Below are 25,596 nucleotides of genomic sequence, written 5' to 3' on the forward strand. Positions count from 1 at the left end.
TATTATTGTGTAAATTATTTTTTAAATTTTTTCACAACACTGTTGGGGGTCTTTGGTGAGATATCAGGGGTCTAAACAGCAATCATTGCATGGCAGGCACACGGCAGGGGGCACACAGTAGGGGCCCGGGCAGAAGAGGGCATTGCATGTGGACAGAGGGGGTGATCAGTGTGGCCGGTGGGGGAAATTACTAGGGTCGATCTTCCCTACAGCAGTTAAAGCCAGCAGGAGGAAGGATGAGATCCAATCATTTCCCCCACCCGCCACACTGACCACCTTCTCTGTCCAATGGTGATTCCCCCTGCTGTGGGGTAAGGTGGGACTGCATGCACCTGGGGCCCCTGTGTGTTAAGACGGCCCTGTGTGGAGCTGGAGATGATGAAGGTAGCTTCTTGCACAATTCCTGTCCAAGCACCCCTGGTAGTGGGGACTGCTAGGACAGCGGAAGGGTGCAGGTTCTGGGAAGTTGGACCAGTAAACTTGAGCTTGGAAGTACTAAGGTGAGATGAGCAGAAGCGTGGAGTCAGGTCACAAGCCGAGTTCAGTAACAGCCAGTTGGATAGGTACAACATCACAAGTCTTGGAGAATCGGCCAGCTCCCCCTTCTCCAGGATCTTGCAGCCAATGTGACCTGGGCAGCAACCCCCTGAGGAAGTCCTGGCTGGCCAGTTTGGCCTGACGCTGGCTTCCTCCTTCTTCCAGACCCCGTGGTCAGCTTGGCCCAAGCAAACTATTTAAAGTGATAGGAAAGATGGAATTATACTTTAAACAGCTCCAAGAGAACTATGTTTTGAACTCTTCAGAGTTGGTACACCTCCACATTTTCTGCGGTTCCTCTTATACTTGTATACAATTAGCCGGCTTCATTTTCTCCTGACAGTGTCGTACTCGGCTCCTTCTCCTCCCTTTGGGGGACAGAAATGTTACAGAAATAGAGTATAATTAGTGGTTGTATTAACGAGTTTCAGATTTGGGATATTTTCCCACACTTCTCAAAATAAGAAGCTCATTTATTCCGAACTGCAAAGATATTCAAAAATAATTGCAGCGAGGAAAAATGTAAATACGTGGCTCTGTGTCCTCCGACTTGATATCATCTGAGGTTCTAGGTAAAGAATGCTGATTAATTCTCAGGATTTGTTTTTTCTATCTACGTTGTTAAAGTTATTGAAGCTGATATTACAATCTTCTGCAGTTGGCATTATAGCGCTTAAATTCCCTTCCCCCCCCCCCCCCGCGGCCTTCCCTGCAGTCTTGCCTAGTTGTACCGGCTCCTCCCCTCCAGTCTTGCCTAGTTGTACCGGCTCCTCCCCTCCAGTCTTGCCTAGTTGTACGGACTCCTCCCCTTCAGTCTTGCACAGTTGTACTGGTCCCTTCCCTTCAGTCTTGCACAGGTGTACCGGCTCCTCCCCTGCAGTCTTGCACAGTTGTACCAGCTCCTCCCCTTCAGTCTTGTACAGGTGTACTGGCCCCTCCCCTTCACTCTTGCAGCTCCTCCCCTTCAGTCTTGTACAGGTGTACCGGCTCCTCCCCTTCAGTCTTGCCCAGTTGTACCAGCTCCTCCCCTTCAGTCTTGTACAGGTGTACCGGCTCCTCCCCTTCAGTTTTGTACAGGTGTACCGGCTCCTCCCCTTCAGTCTTGCCCAGGTGTACCAGCTCCTCCCCTTCAATCTTCTACAGGTGTACCGGCTCCTCCCCTTCAGTTTTGTACAGGTGTACCAGCTCCTCCCCTTCAGTCTTGCACAGGTGTACCGGCTCCTCCCCTTCAGTCTTGTACAGTTGTACTGGCTCCTCCCCTTCAGTCTTGCACAGGTGTACCGGCTCCTCCCCTTCAGTCTTGCACAGGTGTACCGGCTCCTCCCCTGGACTGAAATGGCTTCCTCTGATTTCACCGCACACTGTGAACTTCTCACAATGTGCATTAGAAGCTGCAGCAAGTCAGATAGAGCTCCGCCCCATTTCCTGGCTGGGGGATGTCCAGCATCATCTCGATCTTTCCTTTGTCTCTGGGACATTTTCATTCATTGGATTTTGATTCTTTCAATCATGGGGGCTCATCATCACATGTGGGCGTTACTTATGCAAATACAAGCTGCCTAGGAACGCCCTCTCCTCCCGACTGGCACCCGCCCATCAAGGCATAACTCCTTCTATGTGCCAGCCCACTGGTGGCATCACGGCTGAGGGTTCTTGAGCGGTGTACTGAGCCAGGGTGCTGCGATGGTTTCAGGACACTATGTATGGCACTCTTCAGACCCCTCCCACCTGCCACGATCTGCCTGCATTGCATAGAAAAGCATAGAGCTCCAGTGATGACAACACTGGATCTAAATTAAGATGTGTAAAGAAAATGCATTTTTTTTTTTTTATTCCTTAGCATGTTGATGAGCGAGAAGGGAGGAACCAGGGAAAGCAAAATGTAAGCTGATTCAACTTTACCTTTAAGGTGTAGATCACGCGAGAACTTTTTTTCTTCCTGTTGAAAAGAGTAGGGAAGGGTTGTAACCCCTCTCAGGTTTTAGTTGCTCTTGGAAATTATCACTAACTTCCAATGTTGGTGACAGTTCTGCAACAAGGGTCCTTTTCTGCAGCTTGCTGGCAAGAGAGAGGCTTTTCTTCTCAGGCTGGGGCTGCTTTCTAAAACCAAGCAAACTGTAAAACAACCTCTTGTCCAGTAAAACATTGACAGCAAGTGAGGGTACGTCTCCCAGAGCCCCGGGTAACAGGAAAGACCCAATAGGGGATCCAAATCCTTCCCCACCCAATTCTACTGCACAGTCTTACAGTGTGTTTTCTTTAGAAAGCAGCCACAGCCTGAATAGAAAAGCCCATCCCCTTCCAGCATGCTGCTTATTTTCTATATGTACAGCAAGCAGTGGCCTCTCTGCAGAGGTATGATAGGCCCAGGGGCGGACTGACCATTGGAGAACACGGGCACTGCCCGAGAGCCCGTGGTCAGTAGGGGGCCCCCTGAGACGCCCCTGGTACCTTTCATAGGCTTTTTTGGGTGTGGTTTGAGTGTGGGTGAGGACATAGGGGCCCCATGATTCCCTATTGCCCGGGGGCCCCATGAGTTGTCAGTCCGCCCCTGGATAGGCCCCTTGCTGAGTCAAAGCTAGAGCTCTCCAACCAACTGGGCGCATCTTTCCTGATTGCGGAGGGCTTGTCAGTCCTCTGCAGAGAGACTACTGCTTCCATGCAGAGAGTAATGGTCATGCTGGAAGGGGACAGGCTTTTCTACTCGCAAACGTAAATGACAACTTAGTTACAAAAAGCCTTGTCTGCAGGTCATTTAGAGCCCATTCCCACTTGTGCATCTTAGTATGCGACTTTGGGGTCCACCCCGTGTTTCCCCAATGAGTACCATTCATATCTGTGCGACTTGAAGTCCCAGCGACTTAAAAGTAGTTCCTGCATTACTTTGGTCTGACTTTCATGCAACTTGAGGGCCATAGACTTCAATGTAAACCCTCCAAAGTCTCTCCTGAATGTTATAAACGTGACTTATTTATTTCAGATACTTATATAGCACCAGCAATTTATGCAGCGCTTTACACATATATTGTACATTCACATCAGTCCCTAACCCTCAAGGGGTGTACAGGGGCGGACTGACAACTCATGGGGCCCCCGGGGCAACAGCGGATCATGGGGCCCCTGTGTCCTTGCCCAAACTCAAAAAAGCCTATGAAAAAGGTACCAGGGGCATCTCATGGGGCCTTCTACTGACCCCGGGCCCTCGGGCAGTGCCCGAGTTTCCAAATGGTCAGTCTGCCCCTTGGGGTGTACAATCTAAGGTCCCTAACCCTCATTGGTGGGGACTCTGTGATGGGAATACCTGATGGATGGGCACACTGTGATGGGGACACCTGATTGGTGGGGACACTGCGATGGGGACACCTAATGTATGTGGACACCTGATGTATGGGGATACCTGATGAATGGGGACACCTGATATATGGGGAAACCTGATGGATGGGGACACCTGATGTATGGGGATACCTGATGGATGGGGACACCTGATGCAGGCTGGTGGGGGGCCTAGTGAATTACTTTGCCCAGGGGCCCATGATGCAATTAGGACAGCACTGCCTGCGGTGTTCTATGTGCACAGTGGCAAAAAAGTGGGTGTGGCTAAATTATGCTTCATATTGGGCGTGGTTTTTTAGTCTTATTAGAAACTTAACCAGGGAATTATCAGAAATTAAATTCCTCCCTTGTTCACACTGCCCCACTCTCTCTACACACAGCTTTTAATATTTTTTTTAATTTTTAATTATTTTGTAACACTTTTTTTATTTTTATTATTGTGTAAATAATTTTTTTAATTTTTTTCACAACACTGTTGGGGGTCTTTGGTGAGATATCAGGGGTCTAAACAGTGATCATTGCATGGCAGGCACACGGCAGGGGGCACACAGTAGGGGCCCGGGCAGAAGAGGGCATTGCATGTGGACAGAGGGGGTGATCAGTGTGGCCGGTGGGGGAAATTACTAGAGTCGATCTTCTCTACAGCAGTTAAAGCCAGCAGGAGGAAGGATGAGATCCAATCATTTCCCCCATCCGCCACACTGACCACCTTCTCTGTCCAATGGTGATTCCCCCTGCTGTGGGGTAAGGTGGGACTGCATGCACCTGGGGCCCCTGTGTGTTAAGATGGCCCTGTGTGGAGCTCGAGATGATGAAGGTAGCTTCTTGCACAATTCCTGTCCAAGCACCCCTGGTAGTGGGGACTGCTAGGACAGCGGAAAGGTGCAGGTACTGGGAAGTTGGACCAGTAAACTTGAGCTTGGAAGTACTAAGGTGAGATGAGCAGAAGCGTGGAGTCAGGTCACAAGCTGAGTTCAGTAACAGCCAGTTGGATAGGTACAACATCACAAGTCTTGGAGAATCGGCCAGCTCCCCCTTCTCCAGGATCTTGCAGCCAACGTGACCTGGGCAGCAACCCCCTGAGGAAGTCCTGGCTGTGTTTCCCCAATGAGTACCATTCATATCTGTGCGACTTGAAGTCCCAGCGACTTAAAAGTAGTTCCTGCATTACTTTGGTCTGACTTTCATGCAACTTGAGGGCCATAGACTTCAATGTAAACCCTCCAAAGTCTCTCCTGAATGTTATAAACGTGACTTATTTATTTCAGATACTTATATAGCACCAGCAATTTATGCAGCGCTTTACACATATATTGTACATTCACATCAGTCCCTAACCCTCAAGGGGTGTACAGGGGCGGACTGACAACTCATGGGGCCCCCGGGGCAACAGCGGATCATGGGGCCCCTGTGTCCTTGCCCAAGCTCAAAAAAGCCTATGAAAAAGGTACCAGGGGCATCTCATGGGGCCTTCTACTGACCCCGGGCCCTCGGGCAGTGCCCGAGTTTCCAAATGGTCAGTCCGCCCCTTGGGGTGTACAATCTAAGGTCCCTAACCCTCAAGGGGCATACAATCTAAGGTCCCCAACCCTCAAGAAGCGTACAATCTAAGGTACCCAACCCTCAAGGAGCATACAATCTAAGGTACCCAACCCTCAAGGAGCATACAATCTAAGGTCCCTAACCCTCAAGGAGCATACAATCTAAGGTCCCTAACCCTCAAGGGGTGTACAGTCTAAGGTCCGTAACCCTCCAGGAGCGAACAATCTAAGGTCCCTAACCCTCAAGGGGCGTACAATCTAAGGTCCCCAACCCTCAAGGAGTGAACAATCTAAGGTCCCTAACTCACATCCATACATACACATACTAGGGACAATTTAGACAGGATCCAATTAACCTACCAGTATGTCTTTGGAGTCTGTGAGGAAACCGGAATACCCGGAGGAAACCCACGCAGGCACAGGGAGAACATAAAAAAGTAAAGATCAGCGAGCGCACTTAATAAAAGCAGCTCTGCACAAAAGGTAACCAAATAAAACCTTATAAAACTCATAAAATCACAGTGCAGCAATAAAAAATTCTCTGTATAAATGACTCAATAATAACTGGTTGGAATTCCGTATAAATAACTCAGTTTTAAATGGTAAGAAGTTCATAAAATGAATATATAATAAAAGTTTATACGGTGACAATATGTGCTCTTAAGGTGCCAACTCCAAGGATACTTCAGTGCTTGTGTGAATGGGTGTAGTAAGATTACGCACTCACCAGATGCGCAATAGCAATGCGCATATAAATATATAACCAGAGGTCCTCTTAAGGAAAACAGGGTAAGCCTGGCCTCAGGGACGGGGCGTGCAGAGGACATTGGTGTATTCGAAATGGACAACAAAACTCTCCCTAATAATTGAATTGCAGAGCCCAGCAAAGCATTAAGATCCATCCCAGTATCCAGAGAGGGGATTCCCTGTAAAGTCAGGCTGCAACACCCATCCATCCCTTTAAAGGGGACCTCTGGCTGTTTGGATTGAAGTAGTGCCCTGGAGTTTTCTGCTGTGCCGCTCGACATTCATAGGGAGGATAATCCATCACCCGGCTTACCCTGTTTTCCTTAAGAGGACCTCTGGTTATATATTTATATGCGCATTTCTATTGCGCATCTGGTGAGTGCGTAATCTTACTACACCCATTCACACAAGCACTGAAGTATCGTTGGAGTTGGCACCTTAAGAACACATATTGTCACCTTATGAACTTTTATTATATATTCATTTTATGAACTTCTTATCATTTAATACTGAGTTATTTATACGGAATTCCAACCAGTTATTATTGAGTCATTTACAGGGAGAACATGCAAACTCCAGGCAGGTGGTGCCGCGGTTGGGATTCGAACTTGTGCGCGACCTTGTACAGCATAAACAGTCATCCTTGGTCAAAGCCGAAATCGCACTCATCCAAAGTCGCACTGTAAAGTTGCAATGAAAGTCGCACAATTTTGAAGTGCCAATGGAGCCTTAATGCTTGCTAATAGAATGTCAAGTGTCAGTTACATTGGAGAAAGACAGTTGTGTCTGAGGAATCTCTGGTCTTCCGGACTACTTCAGAACAGTATTTCTTCAGAGCACTTGAGATAAGAAGCATCCGAATGGTTGTTAAAGGGGGAAGCGAGCTGTGTGGAAGCAGTGGTCTCTCTGCAGAGGGACGGCATGCTAAGCAGGGCCAGTGCTAGACTATTTTGCACCCTAGGCAAGACCAGCTACTGCCCCCCACCCCAAAAAAAATAAAAGAATAACAGTAGAAAATATTACATCAACAAAACATGAAACTGCAAAACTTTTTAATTTGCAAAAATAAGTGCCATAAGATGCCACCGGCACCAATATTAATGACAAAGTCAGTGTCACGGATGAGCTGTATCTGTGGCTGGCAGTGGCAGGGGGACCGTTGCAGTGAGTGGAGGAGGACGGATCCACACGCTGACAGATCCCAGGCTGTAATTCCCGGGGCAATGGGGGGTGGTAAAATGCTGTGACAGAAGGCAGCTGAACTGAGCGATCCCACCCAGTGACAGATCCGACACAGCACACCACCGCCAACACTGACACAGATCAGCAGGCACTAGAAGAGCAGGCTGGGGGATCGGGATGGTGTCCTCACTTACTGACACATTGCACATGTGATGGATAGATTGTAAGCTCCCAGGATCAGGGCCCTCCTAACCCTCTTGTATTGAACTGTATTGTTGCTGTATTGTCTCCCTTTATATTATAAAGTGCTGAGCAAACTGTTGGTGCCATAAATCCTGTATAATAATAATTATAATAATGGCCGGCCCGCCAGGTCACCCTCACAAAGACATGAGACATCAGAGTCAGACATGACCTTCCTCCCCCTTCGCTGATAAATCAGAAGAAAAGGGCTGGAACTCCACAGTGATCAGCAGCTGCCAGCCGGCTTGCAGTAAGGGACTGAGTCTGGGAGGAACACTGGAAGGAGCGGCGGCTCAGCCCCAGACACCGAGCATCTTCCTCTGTCCTTTCTTCCTCCCCTCTCCTCAGTTGCAGGATCATTCATGCTGTGGTGGCATCCCACACAGAGAGAGTGCCAGCCTGTGCTGCGCCCAGGAGCCCCTAGGTGGCAGTGCGCCCTAGGCGGCCGCCTAGTTTGCCTAGTGGAAGCACCGACTGCTAAGTCAAAGCTAGAGCTCTCCAATCAACTGGGAGCATCTTTTCTGATTGAAGAGGGCTTGTCAGGCCTCTGCAGAGAGACCACTGCTTCCATGGCAAGGTCTGGCACCGCCCTCAGAGCTGGAGCACTCAGCAGGTATAATTGCATAGTTAGTCTGGCTGAAAAAAGACAAACGTCCATCCAGTTCAACCAAAAAAAAAGTTATAATCCTACACCCACAGTTGATCAAGAGGAAGGCAAAAAAACTCAGCGAAGCACGATCCAATTTGCTCCTGCAGGGAAAAAATTCCTTCCTGATCTCCCGAGAGGCAATCTGATATTCCCTGGATCAACTTTACCTATAAATGTTAGTATTCAGGTAGAGTAGAGTGGGGATGTGAATTTTCCGAATTTTCTCTCTCTCTCCCCCTCCTCTCTCTCTCTCCTCTCTCTCTCTCTCTGCCTCTCTCTCTCATTCCACCCCCCTCTCTCTCCTCTGCCATCTCTCTCTCCCTCTCCCTCTCCCCCTTCCTCTCTCTCCCTCTTCTGCCCCCTCTCTCTCCTCTCCCCCCTCTCTACCCCCCTCTCTCTCTCTCCCCCCTCTCTCTCCCTCCTCTCTCCCTCTCTCTCCCCCTCCCTTCCTCTCCCCCTCTCTCCCTCCCTCTCTCTCTCTCTCCCCCCCTCTCTCCCCTTCTCTCTCTCTTTTTCCCTCCCTTTCTTTTTTTCCCTTGTAATGGCGCCTACACTTTTCTGTGCGCCCGTCAGCTTCATGCACTGTAGCCAGCCGTCACGGGTGATATCTACAACTCCAAACCACATGACTTGTGAAGGCATGCCAGCTTTTTTACAGCGCAGCTCACAGCAGCCTCAGGAAACAGGCAGCACATTCAAGTAAACCTGATTTTTTTTTTCTTCTCATCCAAAAAAATTCAGATTGTAAGGAAATAATAAATGTCTGGAAACATCTATTTTCTAAACGAGCTGAATTTCCAAGTAAACTATGCAAACGCACAGGGAGCCATCGCAAACACAAAGTTTTCTTTCAATTTTCTGACCTGCATTAGAAAAAAAAAAAAGGAGGGTGAGAATCTGGTTTGCCGCCGGCAGGACAACTTATTATTATTATTTTTTTACTTTTATTTTTTTAATAAATGATGCCCGCTGCGTGAATACAAAGCGAACGATACAATCATTTATGTTCGGTCATTGTCGGAATGAACAATCATGTAGCCTATAATGAGGAGCGTAGTTTTCTCTGATTCCTCTTAATGGTCCAACAAGAGGATTGTTACGCGGCGAGCCGCTGCACACCCAGACCTTCAAGGTCGGCCTTTGTGCTCCTCTTTTTTTTTTCCTTTTGTGCGTCCGGTAGACGGGAGTGAAATTCTGATGCGCAGCAATCTCATGGTGGTTCATTAAAAAGCAACAAAACTTTTTCATTCGCTCTGCGTTCCAGGGGAACATTTTTATTCAATCGGAAAGTTGAATTTTGTGCTATAAGTAGATATTATTATTTATAATCTTAGAAGAGCCAGGAATAGAAAGAGGATAAAGATGTCGGAATGGAGAGCAATTGTTTTCAAAAAGATCGCTGACTTCCTTTCCAGGAGGAATTGCAAAAACAATGGAAGAAAGGGCGCGCCAGCCTAGTGCATTACCCGAGAATAGAATTTTTATTAACCGCTTCAAGTCCGGACACTTTCCCCCCCTTCCAGTCCGGACACTTTCCCCCCCTTCCAGGCCGGACACTTTCACCCCCTTCCAGTCCGGACACTTTCACCCCCTTCCTGTCCGGACACTTTCACCCCCTTCCTGTCCGGACACTTTCACCCCCTTCCAGTCTGGACACTTTCACCCCCTTCCAGTCCGGACACTTTCATCCCCTTCCTGTCCGGACACTTTCCCCCCCTTCCAGTCCGGACACTTTCCCCCCCTTCCAGTCTGGACACTTTCCCCCCCTTCCAGTCCGGACACTTTCCCCCCCTTCCTGTCCGGACACTTTCCCCCCCTTCCAGTCCGGACACTTTCACCCCCTTCCAGTCTGGACACTTTCCCCCCCTTCCAGTCCGGACACTTTCACCCCCTTCCAGTCTGGACACTTTCCCCCCCTTCCAGTCCGCAACACTTTCACCCCCTTCCAGTCCGGACACTTTCACCCCCTTCCAGTCCGGACACTTTCCCCCCCCTTCCAGTCCGGACACTTTCCCCCCCTTCCAGTCCGGACACTTTCCCCCCCTTCCTGTCCGGACACTTTCCCCCCCTTCCAGTCCAGACACTTTCACCCCCTTCCAGTCTGGACACTTTCCCCCCCTTCCAGTCAGCAACACTTTCACCCCCTTCCAGTCCGGACACTTTCACCCCCTTCCAGTCCGGACACTTTCCCCCCCTTCCAGTCTGGACACTTTCACCCCCTTCCAGTCTGGACACTTTCACCTCCTTCAAGTTCGGACACTTTCCCCGCCTTCCTGTCCGGACACTTTCCCCCCCTTCCAGTCCGGACACTTTCCCCCCCTTCCAGTCCGGACACTTTCACCCCCTTCCAGTCCGGACACTTTCACCCCCTTCCTGTCCAGGCCAATTTTCAGCTTTCAGCGCTGTCACACTTTGAATGTCAATTGCGCGGTTATGCAACACTGTACCCATATGAATTTTTTAGCATTTGTTTTGAGACAGATAAAGCTTTATTTTGGTGGTATTTATTCACCCCTGGGATTTTTATTTTTTTTGCTATATAAATGAAAAAAAAAAGTGTTTTTCTTATAACATTTAGCAAATAAATGATATTTCATCATAAATCTTGGCCAAAATGTATTCGGTTATCTTTTTAGTAAAAAAAATAAATAACCCAAATTAGTTTATAACCACAAATTATAATTTTTCAAAACTTTTTTTTTTATTTTTTTTTAATATTATTTATGTATTTTGTTTACCATACTGTCACCCTAGCAGTACAGTGTCACCATAGTGATATTGTACTACTTTTGGGGAGTGATGAAGATTTTTTTTTTTACACTGATTGATTTCACACCCATAAAGGCTGTAAAAGCAATCATTTCTCCTTCTCTCTGGCTGCATTTCTGCAGCCATTGAAAAATACTGTGTGAACTGTGATTGGTCACAGCTTGTCACATGATACAAGGCTGTTGTGAGTAGCCCTGTACCATGTGATTTCACACATAATAAGCAATGATGTGTCTTGGAAATTCGCTTTTAACAAATTTTTCCTTACCGTGAGTACTCGCAGTTGGATGCGCAGAAATCCCCCATAAAGCTGTGCGAATCTCGCTTACCACGACTGCAGCTTAGCCCCACAATTCCTGCGCCTCCAACTGGGTTAGCTTCTGTTGAGATGTGGGGAATTGGAGCTCCCTTACCCAGGAATGATCAGGCGACACTCTCAGGTTGCTGTTCCAATTCACATAGGGGCCGATCCAACTCCAGCCTCCGATTTTTATTTACAAGCAGACACACGCCCCCCTCATGAATAAGGTCAATCCCCTCCCACAGAACAATGCATGGGGAATGCCTATACACAGGATGTACATTCCGATTGGAGCGTAGCCTTTCCTTTTATCTATCACTGGTCCTCCCCCATGAGCCCTCTGAGGTCAGCAGACTTCCTCCCCTCCCCCCATGAGCTCTCTATGGAGAGCATACTTCTTGTCCTAGCTCCTAGTGGTCTGTAAATTCTCTGTACAAGCATCCCTTAGGTTAAACAGTGTCTGTATCTGAATGGGCCCGATACGATCTTTATTAAAACACATCCATCCAGATACAGTTTCAGGTTGGTAATGGGTTGTAAGATATGCATAAGCCTACACGCGGAGTTCGCACTGCTTGGTGCCTTGCGGTACGGAGTCCATGTGGTACTATGCTGCTGATATGTGGATACAGGCCCGCGGCCTACCGCCGGCGGCATTCGCATCGAATGCCGTGGTGGTATACACGCCGGTCTATAGGCGCAGATCTGCCATCTCATCCATTACCGAGCTGGGTACTGTAATACATACATTGTACATGCGCATGGCCCAATTGCAGCCTTCAGAGCTTTAATTAAGCCACACGAGAGACATATGAATAACACGAATATATGACACATTTAAAGTTCAACCAACAATACAAAATTTCCATGACAGATGTCAGAAGTGACATCTTGCTTACTACTGTTCATGTGATCACTGATTGGCCAACCAGTGATCACATGCTCGGGACATCACAAAGAGGTCCAGAACAGCAATCGGTGTTCCGCTTTGTCCTCCGGACATAGTGGGTACCGGGTTGCGGTGCCGCGCGCTCCCAGGGACACAGCTTAAAAATGTGGGCGCAGTTTATGAACGGCAACCCGCTCCTGCACTGCCCCCGTCTGGCCGTTTATGTACATGGACCGGTCGGGAAGTGGTTAAAACACCAAAATACAGTGGATATAAAAAGTCTACACACCCCTGTTAAAATGTCAGGTTTCTGTGATGTAAAAGAATGAGACAAAGATAAATCATTTGAGAACTTTTTCCACCTTTTAATGTGACCTATAAACTGTACAACTCAATTGAACAACAAACTGAAATTTTTTTTTTTTTTTGGGGGGGGAGTAAAAGTAAAAAACTAAAATAATGTGGTTGCCTAAGTGTTCACACCCTCTTATAACTGGGGATGTAGCTGTGTTCAGAATTAAGCAATCACATTCAAAATTATGTTAGGAGTCAGTACACACCCGCCATCCTTTGAAGTGCCTTTGGTTAACCCCAAATAAAGTTCAGCTTTTCTAGTAGGTCTGACATTTTCTTAGTCGCATTCTACAGCAAAAGCCATGGTCCGCAGAGAGCTTCCAAAGCATCAGAGGGATCTCATTGTTAAAAGGGTACATGTAAAAATATATTGTTTTTAAATAAATTCTTCAGATTTTTTTTTAACATATAAAAAAGCAATTTTAACATTGATTTTTACATATATTTGTAAATGCATTCCAAAAATGTAGATTTGAATTTGTAAAGACATACAGTATATTTGAAATTTATTTTTTTTAAAAATTATATTTTGTAATAAAAACACATTTTAACATGTAGTATATCTATATCGATTGAATTGAAATTGGGGTGGGCAGGAGAGGTGGCTGCCCTTGGCGCTGTTGTATCATGTGAGGTGGGGGACACCAAAAGCAAATTGGGTGGAGGGGATTTGTGTTGTGATTGGGAGTTTAGGGGAGTCAGGGGGGGGTAAGAGTTTTAAAAGGAGGGAAAATTTGGGGAGGTGCGCTAGGAGTGGTGATATGGGGATATTTGTATTGGGAAGGGGGTGAGGGAAGTGGATTTGTGCTAGGAGGGGTGATTTGTGATAGAAAAGATGATATGGAAGAGCGGGGGGAAGGGATTTGTTCTAGGAATTAAATTTTTTTTGGTGGTCTTGGCATAGGTCTTACCAGGGCTGGGACAAGGGGTGGCCAGGAGGGCTTTCTGCCCTGGGCAGAGTGGTATCATGTGAGGTGGAGGGCACCAAAAGGAAATTAGGTGGAGGGGATTTGTATGGGGGTCAGCAGGGGGTAAGAAATGTTCTAGGAGGGGAAATTTGGAAAGGTATGTTAGGAGCAGGGGCGGACTGACCATTTGGAAACTCGCTCACTGCCCGAGGGCCCAGGGTCAGTAGGGGGCCCCATGAGATGCCCCGGTACCTTTTTCATAGGCTTTTTTGAGTTTGGGCAAGGACAGAGGGGCCCCATGATCCCCTATTGCCCGGGGGCCCCATGAGTTGTCAGTCCGCCCCTGGTTAAGAGTGGTGATATGGGGGGCTTGTTTTGGGAAGGGGGTGAGGAAGAGAATTTGTGCTAGAAAAGGTGATGTGGTAGAGTGGGGGGAAGAGATTTGTGCTAGGGGGAAAAATTTTTTTGGTGGTCTTGACAGGGCTGGGACAAGGGGTGGGCAGGAGGGCTGGCTGCCCTGGGCCACGGTGCTAGGAAAGGTGATATGGTAGAGGGGGGGGGGGAGGGATTGGTGCTAGGAGGGGACATTTTTTTATGGGGGGATGTGTGCTAGTAGGAATGATTGGGGGTATTTGTGCTAGGATGGAGGAATGAGAGAGGGGAATTTCTGCTGAGGGGGTTATTTGGAGTGGGGGGTCAAGAGGATTTGTGCTTGGAGGGGAAATTTGGGGGGAAAGGACTTGTGCTCAAAGGGGGAAAATTTAGAGGGGGATTTGTGCTGGGGGCATATTGGGAGAGAAAGGACTTGAGCTGGGGGGATTGGGGGGGCAAAGATTTGTGCTGGGAGGGGGGATTTCAGAGGGGGGTAGATTTGTACTGGAAGGAGGGGGAATTTATGCTTAAGTAAGCATGCAGGTTAGGGCTTGACATTTTTTCCAGGGGGAGAGGATTTGGCTGACACAATGATTATCTGTGGGGGGGGGGGGATTTGACAATTTGGGCTCTAAATGACTGTCCCGGCATTGGGTCTTACTTCCACCCTTCCTACCCCGAAAACATCAAAACCTATAAGTAGTCGGCCCTTACCTTCCTTACCTTCAAACCTACATGGATGCTGTAATACTGTAATACAGGGGTGGGCAACTGTGGCCCTTTAGCTGTTGGTGAACTACAAGTCCCATCATGCCTCTTCCTTTGGGAGTCATGCTTGTAACTGTCAGTTTTGCAATGCCTCATGGGACTTGTAGTTCTACAACAGCTGGAGGGCCACAGTTGCCAACCCCTGCTGTAATACAATTCTATTCCTGTATAAGACTGTCAAACCCCCTCCGTGCCGAACCCGTCCTATGTGCCCATCCTATCCACACCTACCTAACAAACCTGACACCTACCTAACAAACCTGACACCTACCTAACAAACCTAACACCTACCTAACAAACCTGACACCTACCTAACAAACCTAACACCTACCTAACAAACCTGACACCTACCTAACAAACCTAACACCTATCTAACAAACCTGACACCTACCTAACAAACCTAACATCTACCTAACAAACCTAACACCTACCTAACAAACTTAACACCTACCTAACAAACCTTTAAACTTTACCAAACGAGTGCAACTGTCAGCTGCAGCCGAGAGACTTTGAAGTTGTCTTTCCAGAAACGAGCGCTACCACTTAACGTGTGATTACCGCCAGAATGCCCGTCAAGATGACAAGCTAATGTGACTGTTCTGCCGCAAACGGAAATAAAAAAACACCAACTCAAAGGGAATAATATGTTTTGTTGAAATTAGTCGTAAAGATGATCAAAAGCGTGTTTCCGAAAGTTATTGTAAGACACGTGAAGATCTATGATGTATACATCAGTGTTAGTTGCTCCAATTAACAACATAAACAGCGGAATATAAATCCATCTGCTGCCTCTGGCGCACGTGCGGTCCTAGAGAAAGTGAAACGCTGTGACCAGATGGAAAGAAGTTGCTTTAGTGGGAAGATTTCGGGATATTTTAGAAGGGTGGTACTAAGCCTTGCCACCAATTCAAAGGCCCACCCCTGCTTAGTAAGCCCCTCCCCTTTGTGCATGCTACTGGGCTAGTTTAATAATATCTGATCATAGATTGACTTTTGAGTCCATATGCATTGTATCATTCTTTCCAAGCCCTAATGAAGGGGGCAGAGGTGTGGCCGCTGAAATGAAACGCGTTGGAAACACCTAATTTTATATATATATATATATATATATATATATATATATATAATCTTTTTTTTTAAACAGTCTCTCTCTCTCTCTCTCTCTCTTTATATATATATATATACACACATACACCCAGTCTAATAACATGTGATCAGAGATTGATTATTGAGTTTATATGCATTTAGAATTTTTTTCAGCCCTGAAATGAAACGCGTTGGATTGCACTTTATAATTACAAGTGTGTGTGTGTTTGTATATATATATATATATATGAAAAATGCATCATTCTCTCTATATATATATATACATAAATATAATATAACAAAGAAAATAAAATAATTAAATGTATATATTTTATGACAACTGTATCTCTAATTACATCTTTCTCTTTCTCTGTATATTTATATACACACAGCCTAATAACATCTGATCATATATATATATATATATATATATATATATATATAAATTATATATAGTATTTATCTTCATGTATATATATATATGTGTATATACAAAAATATATATATATATATGTGTGTGTGTGTGTGTGTGTGTGTATATATATATATATATATATATATATATATTTATATATATATACATATATATTATATATATATACACTATTATATATATATATATACAGTGGGGATCGAAAGTTTGGGCACCCCAGCTACAAATTTGTATTAATGTGCATAAAGAAGCCAAGGAAAGATGGAAAAATCTCCAAAAGGCATCAAATTACAGATTAGACATTCTTATAATATGTCAACAAAAGTTAGATTTTATTTCCATCATTTACACTTTCAAAATAACAGAAAACAAAAAAATGGCGTCTGCAAAAGTTTGGGCCCCCTGCAGAATTTATAGCATGCGCTGCCCCCTTTGCAAAGCTGAGACCTGCCAGTGTCATGGATTGTTCTCAATCATCGTCTGGGAAGACCAGGTGATGTCAATCTCAAAGGTTTTAACTGCCCAGACTCATCTGACCTTGCCCCAACAATCAGCACCATGGGTTCTTCTAAGCAGTTGTCTAGAAAACTGAAACTGAAAATAGTTTACGCTCACAAAGCTGGAGAAGGCTATAAGAAGATAGCAAAGCGTTTTCAGATGTCAATATCCTCTGTTCAGAATGTAATTAAGAAATGGCAGTCAAGGGGGCAGTACAAGATATTAACTCTGCAGGGTGCCCAAACTTTTGCAGACGCCATTTTTTTGTTTTCTGTTATTTTGAAAGTGTAAATGATGGAAATAAAAATCTAACTTTTGTTGACATATTATAAGAATGTCTAATCTGTAATTTGATGCCTTTTGGAGATTTTTCCATCTTTCCTTGGCTTCTTTATGCACATTAATACAAATTTCTAGCTGGGGTGCCCAAACTTTTGATCCCCACTGTATATATATATATATATATACAGTTCTATACTTTTACAGAACGAATAGCTTTGCAATTGTTTTTAATAATTACACCCCTTAGTATTATTGCATATATGCTTTTTTTTTATTATTATTATTTTTTTCAGTTTGTAGAACAGCTGGATTTCCTGGAACATGTTATTTTAGATATTGTTGAGATATTTTAACTATAATTGTCACTTCAAGAAAATTATTTCAAAGCTTTAAACAAAAAAGAACAGCTAGCTCCATAAAATATTTGCATTGTCCTGGGTGGATCCAGTTGCGACCCTCCTAGGACTGGGGGCTGAAAGACAAGAAATCAAACTCCAGGCAGGCAAAGCGTTTCATTAATCCTTCCTGCACGCCCCTCCGTTGTGTTATTTATAAATGTTTCAACATCTTGACGTTCCCATCTCCTTCGTTCTCCTCCTGCCATAAATATCAGACCCCGGCACCGCTAAATTAGCCTCGCTAGAATATATTTTGTTCTGTCCAAACAGGAGTAAAATGCTTTATGTTTGTGGCATTGAAAATAAATAATTTTCCTGCATGGCTTAATATAATAAGCTCCCTTAAGTCTGATATTTCTGTCATTCTTTCTTAAACAAAACACTTTTCACTTTTTTCTAGGCAGTATATCAAACTGCTTTACGGTTCTCCAATCGAAGAAACATATTTACACCGAGCGGTTTAGATTCCCTTTATTACTTGCAGTTGTACGTTTGATGTGAAGACATTTGTGATTTTTAAGACTTAGTAAAGTGGTGAAGGCTAAGTCTACTTTTCAGATCATGTTTAGAGTTTTACCCATATGTAGGGTGTAACGTGAGCAAATGATCGTATTATACAACATCCCCAAAACCCAAACCGGCCCAGATCTCCCCCCTTACCTGAACCACCTGTAGAACCTCTTCCAGAAGGTTCATCTAAGCCAGCAATGGGCAAACTACGGCCCGCGGGCCGTATACGGCCTGGCGGACTTTTTAATCCGGCCCGCGGAGCGTGGCAAGTATTGCCTGTCAGGATGTGTGTAGGCGGGGCAGCGTGAGGCGGGGCAGCAGGGGAGCTAGGCTCCTCTCACAGTCCGCCCTGAAGACCGGAAGGCGCGGGAACACGGCGAGAGGAACGCGCAGAGCAAAGGTAAGTGAATTGACACAATATGGGGAATGAATTACTATAGGGGGGATGAATTACTATATGGGGGATGAATTACTATATGGGGGATGAATTACTATATGGGGGATGAATTAGTATGGGGGATGAATTACCATATGGGGGATGAATTACCATATGGGGGATGAATTACCATATGGGGGATGAATTACTATATGGGGGATGAATTACTATATGGGGGATGTATTACTATATGGGGGATTAATTACTATATGGGGGATTAATTACTATGGGGGATGAATTACTATATGGGGGATGAATTACTATATGGGGGATTAATTACTATGGGGGATGAATTACTATAGGGGGGATGAATTACTATATGGGCGATGAATTACTATGAGGGATGAATTACTATGGGGGATGAATTACTATATGGGGGATGAATTACTATATGGGGGATGAATTACTATATGGGGGATGAATTACTATGGGGGATGAATTACTATATGGGGGATGAATTACTATGGGGGATGAATTACTATGGGGGATTAATTACTATATGGGGGATGAATTACTATGGGGGATGAATTACTATATGGGGGATGAATTACTATGGGGGATGAATTACTATGGGGGATGAATTACTATATGGGGGATGAATTACTATATGGGGAATGAATTACTATGGGGGATGAATTACTATGGGGGATTAATTACTATATGGGGGATGAATTACTATGGGGGATGAATTACTATATGGGGGATGAATTACTATGGGGGATGAATTACTATGGGGGATGAATTACTATATGGGGGATGAATTACTATGCTTACTATGGGGGAATATTACTATACTTACTATGGATGACACATAGACATCATTCATCTACTCTTGGTCCGGCCCCCGGGTCCAATATATGAACCCATTGCGGCCCTCAAGTCAAAAAGTTTGCCCACCCCTGATCTAAGCCTTACCTGGATTGACTCTAACAACTCCTCCAGGAGGGCTGTCTAAGCCTCAGAAACCTGCAGGTTGGAAACATTTCAAAACTAGGAAAGTTGGTAGATCAGGCCATAACGTACAACTCACAATTAGACAGTTCAATACTGAAAAGGGATCGCCTTGTCTCAGGGGGCCTCTTTATCACCAGTAGCTCCAGGCACTTTACAAGGGGCTGATGTTCCTCCCCTCCCCCACACCCCCTTCCTTACCTGAAGCGACTCTAACATCTCTTCCAGGAGGGTTGTCTAAGCCTCAGAAACCTGCAAGGGCAAGTTGGAAACATTTCAAAACTAGGGAAGTTGGTAGATCAGGCCATAACTCATAACTCTCTATTAGAGAGTTCAGTATTGAAAGAGGATCACCTTGTCTCAAGGGGCCTCTTTATCTCCAGACACTTTACAAGGGGCTGATGTTCCACCGCCCCCCCCCCCTCCTTACCTAGATTGACTCTAATATATCCTCCAGGAGGGTTGTATAAGCCTCAGAAACCTGCAAGGGCAAGTTGGAAACATTTCAAAACTAGGAAAGTTGGTACATCAGGCCATAACTCATAACTCTCTATTTCTCTATTTAGGGATTTCTTTTTCGCAGAGAGAAGGTGCAGGTACTCCCCTCTTCCAAGTTCCCCCTTGTCTCCACCCCCTACCCACCTCCCAGTACCGCCCCTTTTAGAGAAAATCGTATGGAAATTTGTTAATGATAATAAGAAAGGTAGTAAGATAGAGTTACATAGTTAGTCTGGCTGAAAAAAGACAAAAGTCCATCCAGTTCAACCATTAAAAAAAAAAGTTATAATCCTACACCTACAGATCAATCTAGATATAGGAAGGGGGACTGCTACAAAGCAGCCTCAACCCATCTGATGGTTTTACTGGTACCATATTATTATTTATTATTATTATTATACAGTATTTATAAAGCGCCGATAGTTCGCTCAGCGCTGTACATTACAAAGGGGGACAGAACATGTGACAGAACAATACCAATACAATACAAAACATGAGGGGATTGAGGGCCCTGCTCTTTCGAGCTTACAATCTAGGATCCTCTATTAACTACACTGAAATTAACAAATCTCCTACCAAAGAGAAACTACTAGGATTGTCACGGTACCACACATGCGTAAAAATAACTTTCCATATATTTATTGTTCAAAATCAATAGAATTTAAAAACAGACAACATTGAGATACAGTTGCAAGAAAAAGTATGTGAACCCCTTGGGATTACGTGGAGTTTTGCATGAATTGGGCATAAAATGTGCTCTGAACGTCATCTAAGTCACAACAATAGAAGAACACAGTCTGCTGAACATAATACTACACAAACATTAGATGTTGCCATGGTTTAATTGCACATAACATGTAAACATTCACAGTGCAGGGAGGAAAAAGTATGTGAACCTTTGGACTTAATAACTGGTTGACCCTCCTTTGGCAGCAATAACCTCAACCAAATGTTTCCTGTAGTTGCAGATCAGACCTGCACAACGATCTGGAGTCATTTTGGATCACTCCTCTTCACAAAACTGTTTCAGTGTAGCAATATTCTTGGGATGTCTGGTGTGAATCGCTCTCTTAAGGACATGCCACAGCATTTCAATGGGGTTGAGGTCAGGACTCTGACTGGGCCGCTCCAGAAGGCGTATTCTGTGCTGTTGCAGCCATTGTTTTGTTGAATGACTTGTATGCTTTGGGTCATTGTCCTGTTGCATCATCCATCCTCTGCAGAGCTTCAGTTGGCGGACAGATGGTCGTACGTTTTCCTGCAAAATGTCTTGATAAACTATGGAATTCATTTTCCCATCAATGACAACAATCCATCCAGGCCCTGAGGCAGCAAAGCAGCCCCAAACCATGATGCTCCCTCCGCCATGTTTCACAGTGGGGATGAGGTTTTGATGTTGGTGTGCTGTGCCTTTTTTTCTCCACACATAGTGTTGTGTGTTCTTCCCAAACAACTCAATCTTGGTGTCATCTGTCCACAGTATATTTTGCCAGTAGTGCTGTGGAACATCCAGGTGCTCTTTTGCAAACTTCAAACGTGCTGCAATATTCTTTTTGGACAGCAATGGCTTCCTCCGTGGTGTCCTCCCATGTACTCCATTCTTGTTTAATGTTTTCCTTATTTTAGATGTGTCAACAAAAATGTTAGCATGTGCCAGAGATTTCTGTAGGTCTTTAGCTGACACTCTGGGATTCTTCTTTACCTCATGCAGCATTCTGCGCTGTGCTCTTGCAGTCATTTTTACAGGACGACCACGCCTAGGGAGAGTAGCAACAGTGCTAAACTTTCTCCATTTGTAGACAGTCTGTCTTACCGTGGACACATGAACATCAAGGCTCAAGGAGATACTTTTGTAACCCTTTCCAGCTTCATGCAAGTCAACAATTCTTGATCGTAGGTCTTCTGAGAGCTCTTTTCTGCGAGGCATCGTTCCCATCAGACAGTGCTTCTTGAAACCAGTAAACCCAAAACAGGTGTGTGTTTTTTAAGGGCAGGACAGCTGTCAGCAACACATCCAATATCATCACACTGATTGGAGTCAAGGTTGGCTCACTCCTGGCTCCAATTAGCTCTGGGAGAAGTCATTAAGCTAGGGCCTCACATACTTTTTCCTCCCTGCACTGTGAATGTTTACATGTTATGTGCAATTAAACCATGGCAACATCTAATGTTTGTGTAGTATTATGTTCAGCAGACTGTGTTCTTCTATTGTTGTGACTTAGATGACGTTCAGAGCACATTTTATGCCCAATTCATGCAAAACTTCACGTAATCCCAAGGGGTTCACATACTTTTTCTTGCAACTGTATCTTTAAAAGCAACACAATGGAATCATGTGCCAGCCCATAATAATCACGGGGAAAAAATGGCTTTCTGAGCAGTCATTTCCAACCCGTTTCACAGGACAAGCCTGCTTCTTCGGGGACAGCTGGTATTCATTTTTCTATAATTGCAAAAAAGAGGTCATTGTAAGTAATGAACAGCAACAGGAATGAATATGTTCCAACAATAAAGTACATACAATACATATGTTACCTGTTGCAGAAATTCATACAGACGGTTCCCAGAGAGAAAGAGCCACAAACATCATACAAATTGAGGGACCCGGGTTATGCAAAGAAATGATGAAGTCCAGAATTATGAGGCATTCATGGGCAGATCAATATCCTATACCAGTGGTCGGCAAGCCGCGGCTCGCGAGCCACATGCGGCTCTTTACAAACTTTTATGCGGCTCTTCTGTGTGCCGGGCGCACGCTCCCCTCCCTCCTCTCGGGCGGCCGCCCCAAAAGTCAGGACTCTGCAGCTAGCCCAGCAATGGGCAAACTACGGAGCGTGGCAAACATTGGCTGTCAGGATGTAGGCGGGGCAGCGTGACGAACTCCTCTCCTCTCACAGTCCGCCCTGAAGACCAGAACGGCGCGGGAACATGGCGAGAGGAACGCACGGAGCAAAGGTAAGTGAATTGACACAGGGGGACTTGGGGACTTAATATGGGGGATGAATTAATATGGGGGATGGATTACTATATGGGGGATGAATTACTATAGGGGGGATGAATTACTATAGGGGATGAATTACTATATGGGGGAAGAATTACTATATGGGGGATGAATTACTATGGGGAATGAATTACTATATGGGGGATGAATTACTATGGGGGATGAATTACTATATGGGGGATTAATTACTATATGGGGGATGAATTACTATGGGGGATGGATTACTATATGGGGGATGAATTACTATGGGGGATGGATTACTATATTGGGGATGAATTACTATGCTTACTATGGGGGATGAATTACTATATGGGGGATGAATTACTATGCGGGATGAATTACTATGGGGGATGAATTACTATATGGGGGATTAATTACTATGGGGGATGAATTACTATGGGGGATGAATTACTATGGGGGATGAATTACTATATGGGGGATGAATTACTATATGGGGGATGAATTACTATGGGGGATGAATTACTATATGGGGGATGAATTACTATGGGGGATGAATTACTATATGGGGGATGAATTACTATGGGGGATGGATTACTATATTGGGGATGAATTACTATGCTTACTATGGGGGATGAATTACTATATGGGGGATGAATTACTATATGGGGGATTAATTACTATGGGGGATGAATTACTATGGGGGATGAATTACTATATGGGGGATGAATTACTATGGGGGATGAATTACTATGGGGGATGAATTACTATATGGGGGATGAATTACTATATGGGGGATGAATTACTATGGGGGATGAATTACTATATGGGGGATGTATTTTCAGTTTTAAAAATGTGGCTCTCAAAATAAATTTCAATTGTGGTTTTGGCGAGATTTGGCTCAGTTGAAAAAAAAGGTTGCCCACCACTGTCCTATACAGTAATAATCACCAAATAATAAAATAATTGATGTTGACTTGTCCCATAATTTTAAATAATAACCCCCCTTGTCAAAACAATTACAAGGAAACGATAAAGACATAGTTGAAAAAGCAGCAATAAATAAAGGGATAATCCCCCCTGTGGGAATGGCAGAAGTAATGAGAGATAAATCCAATAAATAAAATACATTATTTCATACTGGTTAGGGGAATTCCAAATGATGCCCCTGCTCCCTCATTATGAAATAATGATCTACCCTTCGGTCAAATTACTCTTTTATAATGAAAAGAACAGATTTCTTCCGTTCTGGAACACATCGGTATAAATATATATATATCTGTACATTCCCCCCATACACTAAACCAATATGAGGAATCCACAAGAGAGTTCATACCCCACAACACATTGCCATCACATCAAAAAGAAACAGCAAAGTGATAGACCCATTGCTATCATTCTTCAAAAGAGGACCTCCAAGGTTCCTTTCTCTATCTCCCAGTAGATCTTGGTGCTCAAAAGATTCAGCGGTCCTCTCAAATGGGTCAGGTGCATTAAGCCATATAGACCTTCTCATTCATGCTCGGCTTTATATTGCTGAAACAGAGCCAAAACACTGGTGTCTTGCCAGTACCATGCCTGTGTGTAATGACGTCATCACGCATGTCACTGCTACCCAGGATCCTGACATCGTGACGTCATGACATCGCCGCCATGTTGGAACTCTTGAGGATAATGCTACAGTCTATATACAGATATACTATTTCCGCCTTTTTTGTTTTGAAATTTTATTGATTTTGTATAATAAATATATGGGAGAGTTCTTTTTTTTACGCATGGTGTGGTACCTTAAAAATCCAATTAGTTCTTCTTTGGTTGGGAATTGGTTCATTTTAGTAAGATAGATCTGCTGCACTTAGCAACAATACACCCCATCAGCAACAATACACTCCTCAGCAATAATAGATCCCTCCCAGTAACAATAGATCTCTCCAAGCAACAATATATTCCCCCAGCTACAATAGACCCCCAGAACAAAACAGACCCCCTTCAACAAAACACCCTCTAGCAACAACAGACCCACCCAAGGAAATATAGACACCCAGCAGCAACAATAGACCCCCCAGCAGCCAGCATTAATAAACCCTACAGCAGCCAGAAACAACAGACCCCTCCCTCAACAGTAGATCCCCTCCAGCAAACATAGATCACCAGCAGCCAGCATCAATGGACCCCCCATCACCCCTTGCCATTGCATACATTTAGTGCTGGAGGTGCCAGATATTGAATTCCCCCATGTTCCCAGTGGAAAAAGTCCTGCACATTTCAGTACTCATACACCTTTTCTTAAGAAGCCTCTCTATTTCTCCCAGGCACCATTCAAGGGGTCGATGCTTTACCTCCCTCACTTGAATCTCCTCTAATGCTTCTTTCAGAAGGTTGGTCTAAGCCTAAGTCTAAGCCTTGGAATCCTGCAAGTGCAAGTTGGAGTAACTTCAGACATAGAAGGGTTGGTGACCCAAGCCATATCTCCTAACTCAATAGAGCACAGTTTAATACTGACAGGAGACCACCTTGTGTCAATAGGCCTCTCTATTACCGGTAGCTCCAGGCACTTTACAAGGGGCTTGCAAGGCACTTCCACCTTGCCTAAATTGGCTCGAATGTCTCTTCCAGAAGGGTTGTCTAAGCCTCAAAATCCTGCAAGGGCAAGTTGGAGAAATTTCAGATATAGGAGGGTTGGTAACCCAAGCAATATCTCATGACTTACTACTACACACTTTAGTACTGATAGATTAACACCTTTTCTTAACAAGTCTCTTGATTTCTGGTAGCATCAGTCGATGCTCCACCCCCCCTTACCTGAATCTCCTCTTCCAGAAGCCTTGGAATCCTGAAAATTGCAAGTTTGAGTAACTTCAGATATAAGAAGATTGATGACCCAGGCCATTTCTCATGACTCACTACTACACAATTCAATACTGACAGGGGAACATCTTGTTTCGAGGGACC

This window comes from Staurois parvus, unplaced genomic scaffold (assembly GCF_062004578.1).
Source record: "Staurois parvus isolate SC_StPar_1 unplaced genomic scaffold, SC_StPar_1.0 ptg000378l, whole genome shotgun sequence".
Lineage (NCBI taxonomy): Eukaryota > Metazoa > Chordata > Amphibia > Anura > Ranidae > Staurois > Staurois parvus.